The sequence below is a fragment of the Mobula hypostoma genome, chromosome 8, assembly GCF_963921235.1.
Source record: "Mobula hypostoma chromosome 8, sMobHyp1.1, whole genome shotgun sequence".
Classification (NCBI taxonomy): domain Eukaryota; kingdom Metazoa; phylum Chordata; class Chondrichthyes; order Myliobatiformes; family Myliobatidae; genus Mobula; species Mobula hypostoma.
In genome coordinates, this window is record NC_086104.1 from 92,299,217 (window position 1) to 92,320,667 (window position 21,451).

General features: G+C 42.3%; 1 protein-coding gene across 2 annotated transcripts in view; it reads left to right on the top strand.

Annotated features, from left to right (window-relative positions):
* The first annotated feature begins 5,869 nt into the window (after nt 1-5,869).
* The window catches only part of entpd6 (ectonucleoside triphosphate diphosphohydrolase 6), a 73,530-nt gene continuing 57,948 nt past the window's right edge, over nt 5,870-21,451 (top strand). For both annotated transcript variants that reach the window (XM_063056333.1, XM_063056332.1), the window contains exon 1: nt 5,870-5,912. The gene's annotated coding sequence lies outside the window, so the exon portion shown is untranslated. The remainder of the gene's footprint in view (nt 5,913-21,451) is intronic.

The following is a 21,451-nucleotide window of genomic DNA, read 5'->3' on the forward strand; positions in this document are numbered from 1 at the left end:
GCTCTGTTCTCAGTAAGGGCCTCACGTTTGTCCCCCTTCGCCCACACCTCAGCGAGTTCCGTGTTCGCCACGATGCGGAACTTTTCTTCCGCCATCTCTGTCTCCGAGCCTACTTCTTCGGCAAGGACTCTTCCACCCCCACCGATGACCCCTTCTCCCGTCTTCAACCCTCCTCTTCTTCATGGACACCCCGCTCTGGTCTTCTGCCTGCTCTGGATCTCTTTATTTGCTAACTGCCGACGGGACATCAACCGTCTCGACTTCACCGCACCTTGTCCCCATTCCAACCTCACTCCTTCGGAACGCTCTGCTCTCCACTCCCTCCGCACTAATCCTAACCTTATTATTAAACCCGCTGATAAGGGGGGTGCTGTTGTAGTCTGGCGTACTGACCTCTACCTTGCCGAGGCACAGCGACAACTCGCGGATACCTCCTCTTATTTACCCCTCGATCGTGACCCCACTAAGGAGCACCAGGCCATTGTCTCCCACACCATCACTGACTTTATCCGCTCAGGGGATCTCCCATCCACTGCTACCAACCTTATAGTTCCCACACCCCGCACTTCCCGTTTCTACCTCCTACCCAAGATCCACAAACCTGCCTGTCCTGGCCGACCTATTGTCTCAGCTTGCTCCTGCCCCACCGAACTCATTTCTGCACACCTCGACACTGTTTTATCACCCCTTGTTCAATCCCTTCCGACCTATGTTCGTGACACTTCTCACGCTCTTAAACTTTTCGATGATTTTAAGTTCCCTAGCCCCCACCGCTTTATTTTCACCATGGATGTCCAGTCCTTGTATACGTCCATCCCCCATCAGGAAGGTCTCAAAGCTCTACGCTTCTTTTTGGATTCCAGACCTAATCAGTTCCCCTCTACCACCACTCTGCTCCGTCTAGCGGAATTAACCCTTACTCTTAATAATTTCTCCTTTGGCTCCTCCCATTTCCTCCAAACTAAAGGTGTAGCTAAAGGACCGTATGGGTCCTAGCTATGCCTGCCTTTTTGTTGGGTTTGTGGAACAATCTATGTTCCGTGCCTATTCTGGTATCTGTCCCCCACTTTTCCTTCGCTACATCGACGACTGCATTGGCGCTGCTTCCTGCACGCATGCAGAACTCGTTGACTTTATTAACTTTGCCTCCAACTTTCACCCTGCCCTCACGTTTACCTGGTCCATTTCCAACACCTCCCTCCCCTTTCTAGATCTTTCTGTCTCTGTCTCTGGAGACAGCTTATCCACTGATGCCTACTATAAGCCTACTGACTCTCACAGCTATCTGGACTATTCCTCTTCTCACCCTGTCTCTTGCAAAAACGCCATCCCCTTCTCGCAATTCCTCCGTCTCCGCCGCATCTGCTCTCAGGATGAGGCTTTTCATTCTAGGACGAGGGAGATGTCTTCCTTTTTTAAAGAAAGGTGCTTCCCTTCCTCCACTATCAACTCTGCTCTTAAACGTATCTCCCCCATTTCACGTACATCTGCTCTCACTCCATCCTCCCACCACCCCACTAGGAATAGGGTTCCCCTGGTCCTCACCTACCACCCCACCAGCCTCCGGGTCCAACATATTATTCTCCGTAACTTCCGCCACCTCCAACAGGATCCCACCACTAAGCACATCTTTCCCTCCCCCCCTCTCTCTGCATTCCGCAGGGATCACTCCCTACACAACTCCCTTGTCCATTCGTCCCCCCATCCCTCCCCACTGATCTCCCTCCTGGCACTTATCTGTGTAAGCGGAACAAGTGCTACACATGCCCTTACACTTCCTCCCTTGCCACCATTCAGGGCCCCAAACAGTCCTTCCAGGTGAGGCATCACTTCACCTGTGAGTTAACTGGGGTGATATACTGCGTCCGGTGCTCCCAATGTGGCCTTTTATATATTGGTGAGACCCGACGCAGACTGGGAGACCGCTTTGCTGAACATCTACGCTCTGTCCACCAGAGAAAGCAGGATCTCCCAGTGGCCACACATTTTAATTCCACATCCCATTCCCATTCTGACATGTCTGTCCACGGCCTCCTCTACTGTGGAGATGAAGCCACACTCAGGTTGGAGGAACAACACCTTATATTCCGTCTGGGTAGCCTCCAACCTGATGGCATGAACATCGACTTCTCTAACTTCCGCTAAGGCCCCACCTCCCCCTCGTACCCCATCTGTTACTCATTTTTATGCACACATTCTTTCTCTCACTCTCCTTTTTCTCCCTCTGTCCCTCTGAATATACCTCTTGCCCATACTCTGGGTCACCCCCCCCCCTGTCTTTCTTCCCGGACCTCCTGTCCCATGATCCTCTCATATCCCCTTTTGCCTATCACCTGTCCAGCTCTTGGCTCTATCCCTCCCCCTCCTGTCTTCTCCTATCATTTTGGATCTCCCCCTCCCCCTCCAACTTTCAAATCCCTTACTCACTCTTCCTTCAGTTAGTCCTGACGAAGGGTCTTGGCCTGAAACGTCGACTGTACCTCTTCCTATAGATGCTGCTTGGCCTGCTGCGTTCACCAGCAACTTTGATGTAAGTTGCATGATTTGTTTTGTGTTTTTTTTCTCTTTCTCTGTGGGAACTGGGGGTTGGTCTTATTTTTTAATTAGATTCTTTCAGGCTCTTTGCTTTGCGACTGCCTGTTAAGCAAACAAATCTCAAGGTTGTATAATTTATACATTTGTTGATAATAAATGCACTCTGAAACTTTGAATCTTTGTATTGTGTTCGAATGCAGATTGCTGCAACATTCATGGACTCAAGGTATTGAATGGGGCTCGTACACCAACTTGACTTGTCAGCTAACTCTGCCACCAGCCACGTGACTTAGCGGTGAGAAGGCCACCTTTCATAAACAATATACGTCTAGCATTGGTATGATTTGGGTTCCAACCAAACAGGGAAGTCAGGCTGTTCCAATTAATGAACATAGCTGGTAGCAAAAGCTGTGTAAATACTGCCCATACACAGTTATCGGTAGTCCAGAAATGACTGATCGTACACCAGCATAAAATTATAAAGAAAGTATATTCACCAGATTTTCAACTTCAACAAAGTTACAGAAAAAGAAAAGGAAAATAAAAGCACCCATTACAGTTAAACCAGTCCGACGTTGGAACTCATTCTGGAGTAGTCAGGGGTGTATCTCATCACTCACGTGCTGGACCTGCCACACTCCAAACTTCCCTCAAAGACCATCTCGAATGAACTGGCTCTCTCATGAGCACTGCCCCTTCCTCCTCGGAGCCATTCATCTGCACAAAGCACTTCTTGCAACGGGGAAGAGGAGGTATTGAGGACTGAGATAGATCAGCTGGTTCTCATCAAGGGATCAGAATTGTAAAGGGTGAGCAGCATCAGGTTTCTGGGTGTCATCATCTCCGATGATCTGTCCTGAGCCCAGTATATTGATGCAATTACAAAGAAGGCATGACAACGGCTTTATTTCATTAGGAGTTTGAGGAGACATGTCAACAAAGACACAGGTTTTTACAGATGTACCATGGAGAGCGTTCTAACTGGTTGCATCATCATCTGTTATGAAGGGGTCACTGCACAGGATTGGAAAAAGCTGCAGAAAGTTGTAAACTCTGCCAGCTCCATCATGGGCACTGGCCTCCCCAGCATCGAGGGAGGCGGCATCCATCATTAAGGAACCCCATCCCCCAGGACATGCCCTCTTCTCATTGCTACCATCAAGGAGAAGGTATAGGAGCCTGAAGACACACACTGAATGTTTCAGGAATGACTTCTTTCCCACCCCAGACCCCCCCCCCACCATCATATTTCTGATTGGACAAAGAACCCATGAAAACCACCTCAGTATATTTCCCTCTTTGCACTACATATTCATTACTTTTTAAACATATACTTACTGTAATTCATAGTTTTTATTATGTATTGAAATGTACTGCTACCACGAAACAATAAATTTCACAACATATGCCAGTGATAGTAAACCTGATTCTGATTTCGTTTCTATGAGGTGCAAAGGAAAGATCTAATTGCTAAATTGAGATCTTTGGGACAGGTATAGTTAAACATGGAAAGCTTGTTAGGATATCTCTGCTACCGTAATGTATACAAGTGCGTATCTGACACTCCGAAAAATATTAGACTTTCTGATATTATTTAAATTTGTTTTGGGGGGAGCGGGGATTTCCCGTCTCTTTGCTTCCCACTCCACTTCAGTAGGTGGCAATGCACCTTATGTTGGCCTGCCAACCGCGATGAAACTTCACAAGGAGGAGAAGGTGATGTCCTCATGACGGAAGGCCTCCTCTGAGCGGAGTATCACTGAGGCTACATCCACACTACGCCAGATAATTTTGAAAATGAAACTTTTTCTCTTCGTTTTGACCTTCCGTCCACACTGAAATGGCATTTTCATCTCCCGAAAACGGAGATTTTTGAAAACACTCTCCAGAGTGTGTAAATTTGAAAACGATTGTTTCGCGTTGTAGTGTGGACAGGGTAAACGGAGAGATTTAAAAATGTTGTCATGACAACACCACAACAACAATGCTTTTTCTGCTTCTGCTTGGGACTACTCAAACACTGCCGGATGGCTGTTCTTGGTTCTTGATCCTCCAAAATATTCCGCATGGAATTTAAACTGGAGGTGGCTTTCAAGCTGGTCCCCTCAGTTTCTCTGTTTGCATCCTCTGTTCTTCTGCCCGTACTCTCCGGTCTCCCAGTCTGCCGTTGTCATACCCTCGATCTCTTGTACCCCGGGGTCTCCAAGCCAGCACTGTCACTGACTGACCACCACTGTTATAACGCGCAGTCAGTGTGAATGGCGTGAGAGTTAAATTGTAAAGTGAGCTTTTTTGACTCGATCCCCTAAATTGATTTGATTGAATCTATCTTTAAAAATATTAATGTCAGAAATACTGCGCAGGTCTGGCGGCAGAAGATTCCACTCTCTTGGTTCTTGATCCTCCAAAATATTTTGCATGGATTTTAAACTGGAGGTGGCGGAGGGAGGGCGGAAGGAGATTTTTGAAGAAGAAAAGCTGCCTTAAATTTAATTGGGTTTGGTTGTGTGACTGTGTTAGGATTAAGATTATTCCATGCTTTAATTGTGTGGGGAAAAATGAATTGCTGTACACATCTGACTTGATAGTTAGTATTTCAAATTGAGTTGAGTGCCCTCTTCTGCTCCTAATATGTTTGGGTTTGATGTGGGATTGGTAGTCTATGTCGAGTTGACCATTTAACATTTTGTAATTGTTGATAATGTTGATCTTGGGTAGAGGACGGCTTCATGCTTGTGTTGTTTATTGTCTACGTTAATAGCTTGTTTGGAGTTAAACATCTCCAGACTCTCCATTGCTTTGCTGACTTTGTAGTCGTTTGTAACTCGCAGAAACAGCTCGACTTCATTGTCTGTCTAAACGAAGTCCGGTCTGCTTTCTCCAGCGGAGGTTTTCTTTGTATTCCTTGAAGACATTTTTGAAAACTTTCTTTCGCTGTTGTTGTTGGTACTCTAGTTTTTGACCAATGGAAATAGAACAACGCGGCCGCGGAAACGTAAATATCATACCGTTTCCTCTTCGCTTGTTTTCTGTAGTTGTGTCTGTGCATGCCCAGTAGGAGGAGATTCGCCCAAATAATATGTTTTAGTGTGGACGCCTGTCGTTTTTACTCGAAACCGGCGTTCTCAAAATTATCCGGTCCAGTGTGGACGTAAGAGAAAGCGGGTTCGTGTGGGAAGGGCGCAACGTACCAAAACCTACCCGGCAAACCGGCAGGCTCCACGGCCGACGCATGCGCACTGCTGTCAACGTGCCGGGGGACGGGAGCCGGGCCAACTAAGCATGCGTATCAGGGCCCGCGAGCTGGGTCGCGTGACGGCGGCGACCGGTGCGTGGTGACGTCACGGGCAGCGGAGTGGCGGTCGGTGAAGGATGTGGTGAGTGCGGGCAGGACAGTGGGTTGTTGGGGACGACTCCAGCGGGTGTTAAATGTGAGGGGTGAGGGGGGTGGTTCCGGTATTATTCTCTAATGCAGTTGCCGGGTATCACAGTCCCTCCAGCTGTAGCCATCGCATTAGCTGTACTCATTGTCCTCCCTTTCCCTACAGATCTCGCCCCCCCCCAATCCCCTCTGTTTCCCGGCCACCTGGCGTTCCCCCACCCACCTCGCTGTCCTTCCTGTTGCCCCTCTTCTTCACTTGCCCGCTCACGATACCCCCTCTTCACCTCTAGGTCTTCCTGTCCTCACTGCGCTGGTCTCTCCTTTCTGTTCTTTGCCTTTCAACCCTTTCTCTCCGAACCTTGTATTGCATCCCATTTTTGTTGTCTTTAGATTCTTAGTTAAACTATCTAGATTTGCTCGATATTAATCCTTATACCTTGAAAGATCGTAGATCCCCATTCTTAATATTGACTGTGTCTCATACCAAGATCCTTCAGTATAATAGGAACTTTTTGTTCCAAAAGTCTAATTACTTGCTTTCATTTTGGATCTTCACTTTATTATCTAAACCTTATCTTAAATGGCGCTCTTATACAACAAAGCCTAAATCTCACCGGGCAATATTCTGTTCAAGTAGCATTACTTGGGAGTAGATTTGTAACACTTGAGCTATTCATGGGTGCACAGCTGCTCTGCAACTTAACCAATCTACTGTAAAGCTATTCATTAGATTACTGGGCCTCAGAGAATCCAGAAAAACTACCGAATAGTCAATGGTCTACTGCTTTTCTTGAATATGTTTTACCGTCACTATTTATCTCAGGATTTTATAATACCTATGAATTATAAATCAACGGTTCCGGTTTGCTTCAGATAAAATTTGGAGGGGTGAAACTTTATTAAAAATGTATTTTAATGAAAAATAAACTACTTTCAATGTAAATTATCCAAATTAAACTTTTGTAAACCGAAGTAAATTATCCAAAATGCTCTGTGAGGTAATATCTGGTGAGTGACTGTGTCACCCTTACCTGTTCAGATGTTTCTTCAAGTTCCACGCAGAGCAACTTACAATCTGTTGATTTTGTCCCACCAGAGTTCAGCATTGATAAGTAATGGTATTGCCTTAATCCCATGTTTTCATAAAGTATTATTGCTTAATTTAGACAGTCTATTACAAACGAGCATGCAATACTTCATTCTCTGACTTATTAGAAACAGGATCACCATTTATGTACCACAACAGTGTAGTAGTTCTGTCATCATCTGCTTTTGCAATTATTATGTCCATCTTAACATTCTAGCCTTTGAGTTAGAAGGTTCTGGGTGAATGAACCATACTGTTGCCTAACTTGAGGAATGCTGTTTCAACATGGTAGTGCAGTGTCACCAGTGACAATTTCCTCTGCTGTCTGTAAGGAGTTTGTACGTTCTCTCCATGACTATGTGGGTTTCCTCCCACATTCCAAAGACATGCAGGTTGGTAGGTTAATTGGTAACATGGGTGTAATTGGCGTGTGGCGGGGTGGAGATGTGTCTCTACCAAAGGAGGTGCTTCCTTCTGCTAACCTGCAGGTCACCCTTGGGTGAGGTGTAACACCTGTTTAGCCTTGCCGCCACTCCCCCCCTTCCTGGATCAGGGTCAGATGAAGCCATGGGAGCAGGTGGTGGGGTGGATGGTCGTGTATGAGCACCTGGTGCATATCACAAGTCCTGGTTATGCGACTGCAGAAGCCAGGCAGACAATCTCGGAAGAGTATTGATAACAGCTGGGGTCACCTGTCTTGGATAGACACTTCACAGAAGAAGGCAATGGCAAACCACTTCTGTAGAAAAATTTGCCAAGAGCAGTCATGGTCATGGGACCATGATCGCCCGCGTCATACGACAAGGCTCATAATGGTGATGATGGGTGTAACTGGGTGGAGTGGGCTGATTGGGCCGGAAGGGCCTGTTACTTTGCTCTAATTCTAAAATAAAGCAAGTAACCCTGGTTCAACTGTCTGATCTGGTTCAACTGGTTTGAATGGGATTGACTTGGGGAGGACAAAGAGAGATACATAGGGTACATGTTTTTACTTGGGAGAAGGGTAATAGAGTGGTGCTGTCTTGGACCAGAGTGAGTAGAAAACTGACACACATTAGCAGTTAGACGAGAGCTGACAAAATCAAAGCACAACAGTTTAGACCGATAAGAAAAGGGAATGAAAAGGAGAGGCTTCAGATTCAAAGCATCAAGAATTCTAGAGACTGTCACAAGGAAGACCCCCATGCCAGGGGGGAAGGGAGAAGAAGGGTCAATCATTTTCCCAATGACAGGGTAATAGGTTGCAGTGGTGGTCTGGAAGGGTATTGCTACAAAGGGAACAATAGCATTCAAGAATTAAATTGTTGGCCTGGTGGTCAACATAATCTATATTGATCTTCACATAGAGACAAAGTGTAAATTCTGAATTAATGAAGATTTGTTAGCGATTTGCCTAACCTAGGTCAGTTTTTTTATCAGTCAATTGTATACAGTTTTGGTCTTCCTGTTGTAGGAAAGACGTGGTTAAACTAGATAAAGTTTTAGATGATGTGCCAAAACTACGCAAACTTCTAAGCAAGTAGAGGCACTGTTGTGGCTTTGTGATGATACTTAATGTGCTGGGCATTTCTGCTTTGAAAAGTTTGGGTTTCCACAGTGTAACATTCCTTATCGAAGATGCCCACTGTCTTTTATGCCAGAGCTCATTCAAGGAAAATACAAAGAGTGCATTCCTGAGGCATCAGTAGTGGAGGAAAAAGGTACATATCCCACATTTTGTACAATTGGTTTGAGAGTCTACAGACAGCATTTGCAGAACAGCTGAGTTATCCTTCCATTAGTTAACACTTGCATATTGAGTTACAGTAAGACTAAGCAAGCATAGTTTAGACCAGGGGTTCACAACCTTGTTTTATGCCATGGACCCCTACCATTAACTGAGGGGGTCTATGGACCCCAGGTTGGGAACCCCTGGTTTAGACATTCGTCCAGTGTTGGAGCATGCTAGCAATGTGATGCATCTATCCATGTTCATTGTCCATCGAGCTTCACTGCAGTTTGGTTAGTCAGTAGCACTTGCTACGGTCTGTCCCACCACAGTACAAGCAATGCTTTCTCCGATATGTTCTAAAGGACGCATAGTTCCCTGGCTCATAGACGTGGCAGGTCTCATTAGTTGCCTCCTGCACTTCTGATACTTGTGAATGGAAACTTCTCAAAACACTTAGTCAATGCTATATAGTAGGTCAACATGTCCTTGCTCTTGCTATGCATATCCAGTTCCGTAGCATTCAAAGGGGCACTGACAGACAACTGGGGCAGCTATTTACTGCCTGATGAATCGCTCTATTAGGTCTGGAACTCATGAACATAAGCATGATGAGTAGGGCCTCTGGCTATTTTAAAACGACTTCCCTACAAGATTTATCAAATGTGATCTTCAGATTTATCAAAGGTGACCAGGCATATAGATGAGAGTAGTGCAGTAGATGTGATCTACATGGATTTTAGTAAGGCATTTGACAAGGTTCCACATGGTAGGCTTATTCAGAAAGTCAGAAGGCATGGGATCTAGGGAAGTTTGGCCAGGTGGATTCAGAATTGCTTTGCCTGCAGAAAGCAGAGAGTCGTGGCGGAGGGAGTACATTCGAATTGGAGGGTTGTGACGAGTGGTCTCCCACAAGGATTGGTTCTGGGACCTCTACTTTTTGTGATTTTTATTAACGACCTGGATGTGGGGGTAGAAGAGTGGGTTGGCAAATTTGCAGACGACACAAAGGTTGTGGATAGTGTAGAGGATTGTCAAAGATTGCAGAAAGACATTGATAAGATTGCAGAAGTGGGCTGAGAAGTGGCAGATGGAGTTCAACCCGGAGAAGTGTGAGGTGGTACACTTTGGAAGGACAAACTCCAAGGCAAAGTACAAAGTAAATGGCAGGATACTTGGAAGTGTGGAGGAGCGGAGGGATCTGGGGGTACATGTCCACAGATTCCTGAAAGCTGCCTCACAAGTAAATAGGGTAGTTAAGAAAGCTTATGGAGTGTTGGCTTTCATAAGTCGAGGGATAGAGTTTAAGAGTCGCGGGGTAATGATGCAGCTCTATGAAACACTGGTAAGGCACTTGGAGCACTGTGTCCAGTTCTGGCTACCTCACTGTAGGAAGGGTGTGGAAGCATTGGAAAGGGTACAGAGGAGATTTACCAGGATGCTGCCTGGTTTAGAGAGCATGCATTATGATCAGAGATTAAGGGAGCTAGGGCTTTACTCTCTGGAGAGAAGGAGGATGAGAGGAGGCATCATAGAGGTGTACAAGATATTAAGAGGAATAGATAGAGTGGACAGCCAGTGCCTCTTCCCCAGGGCACCACTGCTCAATACAAGAGGACATGGCTTTAAGGTAAGGGGTGGGAAGTTGAAAGGGGATATTAGAGGAAGGTTTGTTTTACTCAGAGAATAGTTGGTGCGTGGAATGCACTGCCTGAGTCAGTGGTGGAGGCAGATATACTATTGAAATTTAAGAGACTACTGGACAGGAATATAGAGGAATTTAAGGTGGGGGGTTATATGGGAGGCAGGGTTTAAGGGTTGGCACAATGTTGCCGGCCAAAGGGCCTGTACTGTGCTGAACTGTTCAATGTTCTATGAATTCCATTCTGCTTCTCTACTGCACCTGTAGACTGCAGACAGCATGGGCATGACAAATGTTCCTTACACTGTATAAACCTTTCATTGTTTCTTTTACCACTTGTCTGGTGAAGTGTGGTCAGTTGTTCTTCAATATCATCTCCAGTATTCCGAATCTAGGAAAAACCTTATTTAGTAACACCTTAGCCATAGTTACGGCATTATTTCTCCTTATGGGGAGGGGGTGTTATGCTTCTAACCATTTAGAAAAAAAATCCTTTATTACAACTGCATGCAACATCCCCGTGCATTTGGGAATCTGGATAAAATTAGTTTGCATATGTATGAAGGGTCCACATTGTTGAGTGCAAAGCCAGCTTAATATTTGAGGTTTTTCCTGTGTTATGTTTTTGGCAAATGATAGACTTTATACTAACTTTATCAGCTTAAGTAGTGAAGCCTGGTTCATAGCAGGTTTGTGGAATAATATGATTCATCCCCATTTTGCCACATGTGGGCGGGGGGGGGGGGGAGACATGCATGGACAAGCCAAGGGAAAAGGTTCCTTGGGGAAACCACATTACCATTGCAGGTGAAATAAGGCCTTTGGTTGTTTGAAAACAGTCAGCCTTTTGCCAATTCCTCCCCCCCCCCCCCCACACTATCATCAGTAGCATCCTGGTGAAGGGTATTGACCGAAATATCAGTTGTTTATTCCCCTCTGTAGATGCTGCTTGACCTGCTGAGTTCCTCCAGCATTGTGTGTGTGTTACTCAGGATTTCCAGCATCTGCGGTATCTTGGGTTTATCCTGCTAACTTGCCATTTCATCAATAGAAAAGAAACTAGAAGGCTATATTTTAGATTACCACTATCCTTTCTGTCTCCTAAATTTTGGAGCATTTCCTGGTCCCATTGGGCCTGCATGTAAAACTTAATCAAACTGTCTCTTTTGCTGATGATGGACTTGACAGTCACAAGTAAAACAGTCAGAACCTCAAGCCAATGGATTGGCCTCCTATCCAATTCTAGTACAAAACGCTTGATACAGGGTTGCAACATGTTTACAATAGCATTAATCAATGTGAGTTTGCCAAGTGCCATCAATTTATCAAATTATCACACATGCTCAACATGGGAGGGGAGGGAGGGAATGTCGACTCAGACTATGGGAGGCCTGTGTCGGGCATTTTCATGCCTTGGAAGCCTGTGTGGGGCGCCATTCTTCACACAGACACTAGAGCAATGCGTGATTAAGTGCCTTGCTCAAGGACACAAACATGCTGCCACAGCTGAAGCTCGAACTAGCAATCTTGAGATCACTAGACGAGCGCCTTAACCACTTGGCCACGTGCCCACATGCTCAACATAGTTGGACAATCCACACCAGAGCTGCGAGAAAAGAGCTACTACCTTTTAATCAGGGTGGCAAACAAGATTTTGAAGGCAGAGTTTCACATAAGTTTTTCTGGTTTGAGGAGTGACCAATCAGCAAGAGGGATTCATTAGAAAGGGCCAATAAGAATAATCAAGTGCAAGCAGAGTGGCTATTCCTTTGAGTGTGCTAGTCTTTAGAGTGGCTTTGGCTCATCAGGCTTGGGTGAGGTAGATTGTCTTATAAGTTGCTCTCTCTCTGTTCCTATTTGTTTACTCCTCATCTATTAGTGCATAGTGTAGTGAGAAAAGCTCTGGGGCAGTGTTTTGTACTGAGTGTGGGATGTGGGAAGTCTGCACCAGGTGCAGCTTGATAACCTTCGAAGCATACAGAAGAATGGGGAGGTGATAGACAGGAGCTACAGGAAGGTAGCAAGATACATGAAGTGTAATAGAGAGGCAAGAGTGGATATCGGACCACTGGAAAATGATGCTGGAGAGGTGGTAATGGGGGACAAGGAAATGGCAAATGAACTGAATAAATATTTTACATCAGTCTTCACTGTGGAAGACACTAGCAGTATGGTGCAAGTTCCAGGTGTCAGGGGTCATGAAGTGCGTCAAGTTACCATTACTAAAGGTAAAGTTCTTGGGAAACTGAGAAGTCTGAAGGGAATAAGTCATAGATGGTGTACACTCTAGCGTTCTGAAGGAGGTGGCTGAAGAGATTGTGGAGGCATTAGTAATGATCTTTCAAGAATCACTAGATTCTGGAATGGTTCTGGAAGACTGGAAAATTATAAATGTCACTCCACTCTTCAAGAAGGACTGAGGCAGAATAAAATAAATTATCAGCCAGTTATTCTGACCTCATTGGTTGGGAAGATGTTGGAGTTGATTGTTAAGGATGTAGTTTCAGGGCACTTGGAGGCACATGGTAAAATAGACTTCAGTCAGCATGGTTTCTTTAAGGGAAAATCTTGCCAGACAAATCTCCGTTGGAATTCTTTGAAGAAATAACAAGCAGGATAGACAAAGATATGGTTGATGTTGCATACTAAGATTTTCAGATGAGCTTTGACAAGGTGTCACACCTGAGGCTACTTGACAAGCTACGAGCCCATGGTATTACTGGAAATATTCTGACATGGATAAAGCTGTGGCTGATTGGCAGGAGGCAAAGAATGGGAATAAAGGAAGCCTTTTCTGGTTGACTGCTGGTGACTAGTGGTGTTCTACAGGGGTCTGTGTTGGGACTGATTTTTTTTTACGTTATATGTCAATAATTTGGATGATAGAATTGATGGCTTTACTGCAAAGTTTGTAGACAATACATAGATAGGTAGAGGGGCAGGTACTTTTGAGGAAATGGGGAGGTTGCAGAAGACTTAGATTAGGAGAATAAGCAAAGAAGTTTCAGTTGGAATACAGTATCAGAAAGTGTATGGTAGAACTTTGCACTTCGATAGAAGGAATGAAAGGGTTGATTATTTTCTAAATGGAGAGAAAGTACTTTGAGGCAGAAAGAGATTTGGGAGTCCTTGTGCAGGATTCCCTAAAGGTTAATTTGCAGATTGAGTCTTTGGTGAGGGAGGAGAAGGCAACGTTAGCATTCATTTCAAGAAGAATAGAATATAAAAGCAAGGATGCAATGTTGCAATGTCGTAAAGCACTGAGAGGTGACCTTATTGAAATCTATTATGGTGAAAGGCCCTGATAGAGTGAATATGGAGCGGATGTTTCCTATGGTGGGAGTATCTAAGACCAGAGGATACAGCCTCAAAATAGCGGGGCATCCTTTAAAGCAGAGATGAGGAATTTCTTTAGCCAGAGAGTGCTAAATCTGGAATTCTTTGCCATAGGCAGCTGGCAGAGATTGATAGATTCTTGATGGGTCAGGGCATAAAGGGATTCAGGGCAGAAGGTGGGAGATTGGGGCTGAAAGGAAAAATGGATCAGCCATGATGAAATGGCAAAGCAGACCCTGGGCTAAATGCCCTAATTCTGCTCCTATGTCTTATGGTTTTATAATCACCAATGTCTTCATCTGATTTTTGCTATTATTTTTACACCAGTAATTCAAGTACTGGATTTTTTTAAAATGTGAGGTAGATACCATTGTCCTTTCCACCTCCTCCTTTCCTCTGCTCTATGCTGTACATCCAGCTGCTTCTGCATTTCACTTCTCCAGTAATTATACAGATCAAACAGTGTTTTTCTTAGCTTTTACCATTTCCACTAATACCCTCTGCCTGATGAAACCATCTGGAGGGAAACACCTGTCTGCTCCCTTTGTCCACTTTATCTACTCTCAGCATGTTCTGCATTCTCAGGGTCATGGTGTGTAAAAAAAAAAATATGTATGTCACTGGCATTCCCTTGGGGAGTAGTACGGAGTCTGGCAGAATCCTTTGATGGAGCTCCCCTGCCATTTTAGTTGCTCTCACACACCTATTCGCACTGAGGAATTCCTGTTGTTTCCCACAATGGTCCTTTTCATAGGACTGAAACCTACAGGCAGGGCGCAATCTCATGGGCATCTGAATCAGGACTCAAATCTCTGACTGCTGTGGCTCTTCTGCCAGGACGTGGTTCCTTTATGGGGGACTCAAATCTCTGTTTACAGTTGCTTCCTTCTTTGGCAACTGATGTGATGGCCTACTTCAACTATTCTGGACAGGAAGAAATTTGAGTTCCAATAACAGAGTTAGTCCTACTTGCTCACAGACTCAGGCCAGATTGGCCACAAGGGCTCAGTTTTGTTCCCTATATAGCAGAGGCAAAAGTTTTCCATCTCAGTGGAATCTCCAAGAAAGCTCATTGCCAATTAACTGAACTCTGTCATCCAGTAATCATTTCTTTTATTTATTGAGATACAGTGCGGAATCGACTCTTCCAGCTCTTTGCGGTACAGTGCAGCAACCCCCAATTTAATCCTAGCCTAATCACAGGAGAATTTACAACGACCAATTAACCTACCAACCGGTACGTCTTTGGACTGTAGGAAGAAACCGGAGCACCATTTCCCAATCAAGCTTTATTTACTAGTGCACAAAGAGAACAGTACAGTCCCATTGACTCTTTGAGAATCTTGTACACTTCGTTTCATATTAAAATACAAATAAGAGAAATCCCCAGTCACGATTTAGATTTACAAGTGTTTGTGACCAGTGGGAACCATATTTAATCTCATCGAGTCAAACATTCATATCTTAGTTTCAGGGAAGAGTCGTTGTCCTATTGGATGCTTGCTTATCCCTCTTTAACATCTTTATCTTGTGTGGTCTGCTATGTCATAATATCCCACAATGTTCTCAGGGGAATTGCCTCTTCCAAGAATATTGTACTATACATCACACTATTTTAACCGTTGCCATGCCTTAGTTTCCACAAAACATTGCTCTCTCTCACTGTCACACACTCACACTTGTAAAGAATACAGATGTCTTTGAACAGTTTCCTTTTGTTATTACCCATTTTCATTCAGGGCTATCTGTTGTAAGACTACAGAGATTGGATCTGATTTGATGGGTTTTTTTCCTGGTACACCGCATGTCAGACAGGAGGATCCCAAAAGACCTGCTGTATGGGGAACTGGCCTCCGGCAAGAGAGCTTAAGGGCGACCCCATCTTCGTTTCAAAGACGTTTGCAAGAGAGACATGAAGTCACTGAAAATGAACGTCGAGAGGTGGGAAGACATCGCAAGCGATCGCTCTCACTGGAGGCTGGAACTACACAGTGGTCTAAAAAGAGGAGAAGAGAAGCTGAGGCTTGCTGCTGAGGAAAAGCGCACTCGTTGGAAAAACAGCACCAAGACAACACTGGAGGACAGCGCCTTCAAGTGCAGTTGATGCAGCCGAGACTATCACTCCCGTGTGGGCCTGTACAGCCACAACAGACACTGCTCTAACACAGACTGAAGCTAGACTTTCCAGGCGCAGATCCATGGTCTCGCGAGACTAACAGATGCCACCACTGCCTGGTGGATATACACTCAGTGACTACTTTATTGGGTACCTTCTGTACCTAATAAAGTGGCCACTGAATGTATGTTCGTGGTCTTCTGCTGCTGTAGCCCATCCACTTCAAGGTTTGATGTTGTGTGGTCAGAGATACTTTCCTACACGCCACTGTTGGTACGCATGGTCATTTGAGTTATTGTCACATTCCAAAAAATTGAACTACTCTGGCCATTCTCATCTGACATCTGTCATTAACAAGGCATTTTCACCTGTAGAACTGCCGCTCACTAGATGTTTTTTGCTCCATTTTCTGTAGAAACTGTTGAATCCCAGTTTCTGAGATACTCAAACCACCCCATCTGACACCACCAATTTTTCCACGGTCAAAGTCACTTAGATCACATTTCCTCCCTATTCTGATGTTTGGTCTGAACAACAACTGAACAACCTCCTCCTCCTCCTCCTCTTCTTCTCTGACTTTTCTTTTTAAATCTTTTTATTAAATTAGTACACAAAAGGTAAACCATATAGACCCTAATACACTGTTGCAATATAAATTTGCAAGAGATATTAATACACAAAAAAAAGTTAGTACAAACAGTGCAGTTTAGATATAAAATAACAAGGTAATATAATAGTATACTAATTTTCCATACATATCAATAAAGAGAAGAAAAAACCCCAAACTCCCCCCCCGAAAAAAAACCCACCGTGCAACTAATCTAAAAAGCAAAGCAAGGCAATGAGCTAACTAGGTATCAGTAGATTTAAACAACTTAAAACAATCACGTCCTCAAACCCGACCTCCATTAAAAACAGTTAAAAAAGCAAGAAGGGAATGTAAATGTGGGCAAAGAGAAAAAAAAATTACATTAAATGAAAATGTTGAATAAAAGATCTCCAAGTCTGTTCAAATTTAACTGAAGTATCATAAAGATTACTTCTGATTTTCTCCAAATTTAAACATAATATCGTCTGCGAAAACCAAAAGAACGTAGTTGGGGCATTAATCTCCTTCCAATGTTGTAAAATACATCTTTTCGCCATTAAAGTAAGAAATGCAATCATTCTATGGGCTAAAAGGGAAACAGTACTGGAAATTGTAGGTAATCCAAAGATAGCAGTAGTAGGATGGGGAGAAATATCTATATTTAATACCTTGGAAATAATATTAAAAATGTCTTTCCAAAAAGTTTCCAAAGTAGGACAGGACCAAAACATATGCGTTAAGGAGGCTATCTCCCCATGACATCTGTCACAAAGAGGATTAATATGAGAATAAAAACGAGCTAATTTATCTTTAGACATATGTGCTCTATGAACAACTTTAAATTGAATTTGGGAATATTTGGAACAGATAGAGGAAGTATTGACTAGTTGTAAAATATGCGCCCAGTCATCCGCCGAGATAATAAAGCCCAATTCCTTTTCCCAATCTGACCTAATCTTATCAAATGGAGCTTTCCTAAGTTTCATGATAGTATTATAAATAATAGCCGTTACACCTTTCTGATATGAGTTAAGGTTAATTATAGTATCTAAAATATATGTAGGAGGTAACGTCGGAAAGGAAGAGAGTATAGTACTTAGGAAATTTCTAACTTGGAGATACCAAAAAAAATGTACTCTTGGTAAGTTATATTTGTTAGATAATTGTTCATAAGACATAAGGGAACCATTTAAAAATAAATCCAAAAACTGTAATATACCATTAGTCTTCCAAATTTGAAAGGCACGGTCCATGAAAGAGGGGGGAAAGAATATGTTGCCCAAAATAGGAATCGCAAGCCCGAATTGATTAAGATTGAAAAATTTTCGGAATTGAAACCAAATACGTATGGTATATTTAACTATCGGGTTACAAACCTGTTCGTGGAGTTTCAAATCGAAAGGAAGAGAAGAACCTAAAATGGAGCCGAGTGCATAACCTTGAGCAGATTGTAATTCCAATATTACCCATTTAGGAATGGATAGTGTGGCTTGGTCAAGTAACCAAAATTTCATGTGTCGAATATTAGTTGCCCAATAATAGAATCTAAAGTTAGGTAATGCCAAACCTCCATCTCTCTTAGCTGTCTGTAGATGTATTCTACCCAATCTCGAGTTTTTATTTTGCCAAATAAATGAAAAAAATTTTAGAGTCAACTTTGTCAAAAAAGGATTTTGGAACAAAAATCGGTAGTGCCTGAAATACATATAAAAATTTTGGCAGAATAAACATCTTAACAGCATTAATACGACCAATCAAAGTTAAATAAAGTGGAGACCATTTAAATGAAAGTTGAGTAATGTGATCAATTAAGGGTAGGAAATTAGTCTTAAATAAATCCTTATGTTTACAGGTAATTTTAATCCCAAGATATGAAAAATGGTTATTAACCAATTTAAACGGGAGGTTCTGATATAAGGGAACTTGCTTATTAATCGGGAAAAGTTCACTCTTACTGAGATTTAACTTATAACCTGAAAAAAGACTAAATTGTGCTAATAAATCTAAAGCGGCAGGAATAGATTTTTGAGGATTAGAAATGTATAAAAGTAAGTCATCAGCATAAAGTGATACTTTATGAGACTTTAAACCACGAGTTATACCAATAATATTTGGAGATTCTCGGATAGCAATTGCAAGAGGTTCTAATGCAATATCAAATAATAAAGGACTAAGAGGACAACCTTGTCTGGTACCTTGAAAAAGAGGGAAAAAAGGTGAGTTTAAAGAGTTAGTACGAACTGAGGCCATAGGAGAATGATATAACAATTTGATCCAGGATATAAATTTCAGGCTGAAATTAAACATTTCAAGCACCTTAAATAAGTAAGGCCATTTGACTCTGTCGAAGGCTTTTTCAGCGACTAAGGAAATGACGCATTCAGGATCATTTTGTGACGGGGTATAGACAATGTTTAACAGTGTACGAATATTATAAAAAGAGTAATGACCTTTAATAAAACCCATTTGGTCTTCCGAAATAATATAAGGAAGTGCTTTTTCTAATCTGTTTGCTAATAATTTAGAAAAAATTTTAGAGTCAACATTTAATAAGGATATTGGTCTATAAGATGCACATTGAGCAGGATCTTTATCCTTCTTTAATATTAAAGAGATCGATGCTCTCTAAAAGGATTCAGGAAGTTTACCAAGTTTTAATGAGGCCTCCAGAACCCTGAATAACCAAGGGACTAATGAAGATGCAAAAAAATTATAAAGTTCCGTGGTAAACCCATCAGGACCAGGAGCTTTCCCCGGGTTCGTAGAAAAAATAACATTCTTAATCTCATCAGTGGTAAAGGAAGAGTCTAACATAGAAGATATATCATGTGAAATCTTAGGGAAATCTAGGTTATCTAAAAAGTCATACACGTTTAGAGTCTCGTGGAGACTCTGACATATAAGGAGGAATAAAAGTCAAAAAAGGATTGATTAATCTCAGCTTGATCAAATATCAGTTGATCTTTTTGATTATAAATCTGATTAATTTGAAATTTAGTATAGTTAGTCTTCAACTGATTAGCCAACAGTTTACCAACTTTGTCACTATGTATATAGAATTCGCTTCTTGTTTTCATTAATTGATTTGCAATAGAGGACGAAAGTAATAAACTGTGTTCCATTTGAAGTTCAGTTCTTTGTTTATACAACTTCTCAGAGGGAGCTGTAGCATATTTCTTATCAATTTCCTTAATCTTGTCCACAATAACCAGCTCCTCCTCCTCCAACCTCTTTCTCAAAGCAGCAGAATACGAGATGATCTGACCACGAATATAAGCTTTAAAAGTATCCCAAAGGGTGTTCATGGATATATCCTCTGTACAGTTGATTGTAAAAAAGAGATCAATCTGTTCATTTATAAAGTTAACAAAATCCGAGTCCTGAAGCAACAGCGAATTAAAACGCCATTGTCTATTATTTTGTGTATTGGCCGATATTTTAATAGAAAGTTTAAGTAGACCATGATCCGAAATGGTTATAGAGTCATATTCACATTTAACCACTGAAGAAATAAGACGAGAGTCAATAAAAAGATAATCAATTCTTGAATAGGAATGATAAACATGTGAAAAAAAAGAAAAATCTTTTTCCTGAGGATGCAAAAAATGCCAAATGTCCGTCGACCTGGAATCTGAGAGAAATGAATTAATCAAGGTTGCAGATTTATTGAGTAGAGTCCGTAAAGGAGCTGAACGGTCCAATAATGGGGGTAAACAGGTATTAAGATCCCCACCCCAGATTAGTGAAAACTCATTCAAATTCGGGAACAAATTAAATAATGATTTATAAAATTCCGGACAGTCCATGTTGGGAGCATAGACGTTAACCAAAACTACCTTTTTATTAAAGAGTAAACCACTAACCAATAGAAATCTACCATTCGGATCAGAAATAATATCGTGTTGTACAAAAGTGATTGAGGGATCTATAAAAATAGAAACTCCTCGAATTTTAGCGTTGGAATTCAAATGGAAGTGTTGACCCTTCCAGAACTTAAAAAAACGTAGTCTATCCCCTCTCCGCACATGGGTCTCTTGTAAAAATAGAATATGTGCTTTAAGTCTCCGGGATACTTTAAAGACTTCTTTCTTTTAATTGGATGATTAAGACCGTTATTATTCCAAGAGACAAAATTAATAGTAGACTCCGTAATCCCTAAAGTCAACCCTCAAATAAAGGAGGATTGACAATAGGTTTGACCCACGAACCCGGAAAGGGAACAGAATAAACAAGAGATAATGGGAGAGAGAACGCAACCAATACTTCAGTAATATAAGAAGCCCAAAAAGAAAGAAAACCTAAAAAGTGAAGCCCCCCCTACTCCCCCCCCATATCCCCAAGGCTAAATCTAAGATAGACCAACCAGAAAGAAGCGAGCACTAGAACTACCCCCATGACTGCCGATAGACGCTCACTAAAAAAAAGTGTATATATAAAAAGATCAGCTAAAGTTCTAAAACAATAAAGGAATAAAAAAAAGTACACCGATTAAAACGAAAACGATATAATACAAAGAAAAAGCAGGTACATATAAAGAAAACCGTTAACCTACAACAGACCGTATAATTAAACAAGAAAATGAAATATTAGCATAGACTAGCCAAGAAAACTACAAAAAGTACGTTTGAAAACTACAAAGTTTAAGGCCTCCAGGGATATACGTAAAATGACGCTGAGGGAATAGCCACCCAGAATCCCCAGGGAAGAAGAATGACACAGTTAAAAAAAAAGTTTGGCAACCATATTAATTAAACCGAAAAAAAAAACTTTTTTGCCCTCATATAAAGCAAAAAAAAATTAAACCCAACAGATTAACTGCCTCCGATCAAACAAAGATGATTTAATAGTGCGATTAAGACATTGAAGGCAAGAGTTGATCCAGGTAACTCTGGGCTTTCGATGGAGAGTCGAAAAAACGGGAAGACCCATCAGACAATCGAATCCTCAAACGTGCGGGATAAAGCAACACTGGTTTTAAATCCATCTTGTAGAATTCCGACGTCACAGATCTGTAACGGACATGTTGATCGCGAACCTGTTTACTAAAATCTTCCAC